We start from the raw sequence: 4,271 nt of genomic DNA on the forward strand, positions 1-4,271 counted from the left end.
CTCGTCCAAATCGTCCACCCTCTACCCGACCCCAAGCACACACAGCTACTGCTTCTCCTTCGACCCCGGATTCCTGGCTCGTTGATAGTGGCGCTACGCACCACATCACCAACGACCTGTCCAACCTTGCTCTTCATGCTCCTTACGATGGACCCGATGATGTCGTAATTGGTGATGGCTCATCGTTACCAATTGCAAACATAGGTTCCTTTAATATTCCCTGCCACTCCTCCACTTTATTATTTCGCAATGTTTTACATGTTCCGTCTATCTCCCGCAATATTTTATCTGTTTCTCAATTTTGCCTAGATAATAATGCTATAATTGTCTTCTCACACTCTCATTTTTTCTTTAAGGATATCTCGACGGGACGGATCCTACTCCACGGCAAGCTTGATCGTGGTGTGTATTCCTGGTGCCCGTCTCGCCCTCAAGCTCTAGCTGCCGCCTCCTCCACCTCCTCGGCCGTGTTGTGGCATCACCGCCTTGGACATCCTTCCTCCAATGTTTTTTCGTTTCTTAGGAGTAATTTTAATTTGTCTTTCAACATTTCCGATTTCCATTATTGTCATGCTTGCAAAATTAATAAATGTCACAAACTTCCTTTTGATGCTTCCTCTTTATCGTCTACTGCCCCTCTCGAACTTATTTTCTCTGATGTTTGGTCCTCCCCTACTCTATCTTATGAAGGCTACAAATATTATGTCTTGTTTGTTGATCACTACACTAAATACTCATGGCTATATGCCCTCAAGAAAAAATCTGACACTTTTTCTACTTTCACTCAATTTAAATTGCTAGTTGAAAAATACTTCAAACGACCCATAATCACCATATTCTCTGACAACGGAGGAGAATACATTAAGCTCTCTTCGTCTCTGCTCCAAAACGGCATAACACATCTCACATCTCCACCTCATACCCCTCAACACAATGGCTACGCAGAGCGTCGTCACCGACACATCGTCGAAACCGGCCTCTCGCTGCTTACTCACGCCAATCTCCCATCTAGTTTTTGGCCCAAAGCTTTTGCCACAGCAGTTTACCTCATCAATCGCTTACCCACATCGACTCTCAACAATGACTCCCCTTACTCTCGTCTTTTTCACTCTCCTCCTAATTATCAAAAACTTCGCGCTTTTGGTTGCTTGTGTTATCCATGGCTAAGGCCTTACAACTCCAATAAGCTCGAACCCAAGTCCATTGCCTGTGTTTTTATTGGTTATTCCCTTTCCCAAAGTGCGTATTTATGTCTCGATCCCACAACTCGTCGCATTTATACGTCTCGCCATGTCACATTTGTCGAAACCGAATTTCCATACCTCCGCCTTGCTGCTCAACCAGTACCTGAACCTGCCCCGCCCATCGACCATTGGTGCACCTCACCCATTACCTTCCTCCCCGTCACTCACCCACCCTCCTCACAACCAGGTACTACCCCTACACCTGAACCCGCCACCACTCAGCCATCCACTACCCTCGACCCCTCTTCCTCCTCCCCTACCACGACACCCTCATCCAACCCCTCTCCCTCTGTTCCTGACCCGTCTCCTACCCCTGCCCCTCCACCTCCTCGCAAAAACTCTACCCGCATAATCCCACCCCGTGAAGTCATCACCCGCCTCTCCAACAACATTAGAAAACCCAACCCCAAGTATGCCAAATTAGCCATTACCACCTCCCCTCACTCTCTACCTACAACCGTCAAACAAGCCCTTCTTTCTCCCCAATGGCGTGCCGCTATGCTCGAGGAATATAAAGCTCTACAAACAAATAATACTTGGTCTCTTGTTCTTGCCACTGACGCCCACAACATCGTCGGGTGTAAGTGGGTTTTTCGTGTCAAATACAATCCCGATAATACGGTCCAAAAATACAAGGCTCGCTTGGTTGCCAAAGGTTTCCATCAACATCATGGGGTTGATTACTCGGACACATTCAGTCCGGTTGTCAAACCCGTTACTATTCGCCTCCTACTCTCACTTGCTCTCAGCTATGGATGGTCCATCCGACAACTCGACATTAATAATGCCTTCCTTCAAGGCTCGCTACATGACACGGTTTTTATGTCCCAACCACCGGGTTTTGTTGACGATAAACATCCCACTCACGTTTGTCGCCTCAACAAAGCTCTCTACGGTCTCAAACAAGCCCCTCGGGCTTGGTACACTGAGCTCAAGCACTACCTCACTTCCTTCGGTTTTACGGTCTCCCTTGCTGACCCGTCCCTTTTTATTTACACTACCCCAAATCACGTTCTCTATGTACTCGTTTATGTAGATGACATACTTGTTCTTGGTCCTTGTCACGATTTTCTCACACGCTTTATCACCCAACTCTCGGTCAAATTCTCCCTTAAGGACCTCGGCAATCTCTCCTACTTTCTAGGTGTCGAGGTCACACCCAACAGTCACGGTCTCCTCCTCTCCCAAACAAAGTACATTTATGATTTACTCCAGCGTCACAACATGCTTGACTGCAAGCCTTCGACCACGCCTATGGTCTCCCATCCTCTTCTTACACTTGAAACGAATACGCCTCCCTGTGATCCTAAAGACTATCGGTCCACTGTTGGTACTCTTCAATACCTTTCACTCACTAGGCCGGATATCTCTTACTCGGTTAATCGTCTCGCCCAATTTATGCAACACCCACAGCAACAACATTGGCTTGCCCTCAAACGGCTACTTCGTTATCTCCATGGTACAATGCATCTTGGTATCCAGCTTCACCGTCACAACCCTCTTCAGCTCCATGCTTTCAGCGATGCTGACTGGGGTGGCGACACTGACAATTACTTCTCGACTAGTGGTTGTCTTGTTTATTTGGGCAAAAATCCGATAGCTTGGGCTTCCCGTAAACAAAAGGCTGTCGCCCTTTCATCTACCGAAGCCGAGTTTCGCGCTGTTGCTAATGTCACCTCTGAACTTATGTGGATTAAGTCTCTTTTATCCGAACTCGGCATCATCTTCAAAGAACCCCCTGCGGTCTACTGTGACAACCTTAGTGCTACTCACTATTCTGCTAACCCTGTATTTCACTCGCGTATGAAACATGTTGCTCTTGCCTTTCATTTTGTTCGTACGCAGGTTCAAAATGGCACGCTCCGCATTACGCACATTAATGGTGATGATCAGCTCGCGGACTTACTTACCAAGCCACTTCATCGTCCACGTTTTGAAGCTCTTCTTTCCAAGATCGGACTTTTCAATGGACAGTCCGTCTTGCGGGGGAATGTTAAGGAAACTACCTAGCCCTATTCTCAAGCTTCATATCTTTATTGTTTATATTATGATTCTTTGTATTATCTTCCTTTCCTAATTTTATGTAATTAGTTGCTCTCATATAGATTTGTTAGCTTAATTATAGGTTGAGCATATCTTGTAATCCTAGTATAAATAGGCTTGTATATTTCTAACCTAATTGCAATACAGTAAACACATTCATCACAAACTCTTCTCTACTGTTATAGTTCCTACAGATAAGAAACTCGTAGCCAAGAAAAGAGAGAAAAAATATAGGGAACAAAAGAAAGAGCCACATAATCAACCCCAAAACCAAAACCAACCTAGCAGTACGGAGAAAGATGGACACAACACACACCGGATGTAATACAACGAACTTCCTTATTGACACCATTAAAACTAGGAAAATAAAAGAAGGGAAAGCTTTTATTTGGGAAAACGTTAAACACGATAAAAGAAGAAAAAACATCGACAAGAAGCGAAACCCACCGCATCCGACCCAACCAACAACACTACCAGGAACCCAATTCCTCCCCTACCAGGGATATCTCAAAAAGGAAGACCCATCACCATGACCTCACACCATCCTAAGAGAACGACGACACGACAAACACAATCTGAAAGTCGCAAAAGTCCAGCAAACACCAATAAAACCAGCAAAGAACACCCATTTCACCAAGCGAATCCTCCCAGGACCACCGCCGTACATGCAAAAACCAACCTACATAGACACACAGGACAAAAGACCGATTGGTGGGGGAAATGGGGGGGGGGGGGGGATCACCAATCGGACCCAAAACTGACCCGATGAGCTATGCTCATAAAACGAACACAACAAGAACTAAGGGCCGATTGGTGGGGGAAATGGGGGGATCACCAATCGGTCCCTAACCGACCCAAAGAGCAAGCTCATAAAGAGACACAAACAGAAACAACCCGACACAGACGGACCAGACTGACCGAAAGCAAACACATCGGAAAACCCCGTCAGACAAACCGCAACAAAACCACAACACCTAACCTAAT

This window comes from Silene latifolia, chromosome 4, assembly GCF_048544455.1.
Source record: "Silene latifolia isolate original U9 population chromosome 4, ASM4854445v1, whole genome shotgun sequence".
NCBI classification, from domain to species: domain Eukaryota; kingdom Viridiplantae; phylum Streptophyta; class Magnoliopsida; order Caryophyllales; family Caryophyllaceae; genus Silene; species Silene latifolia.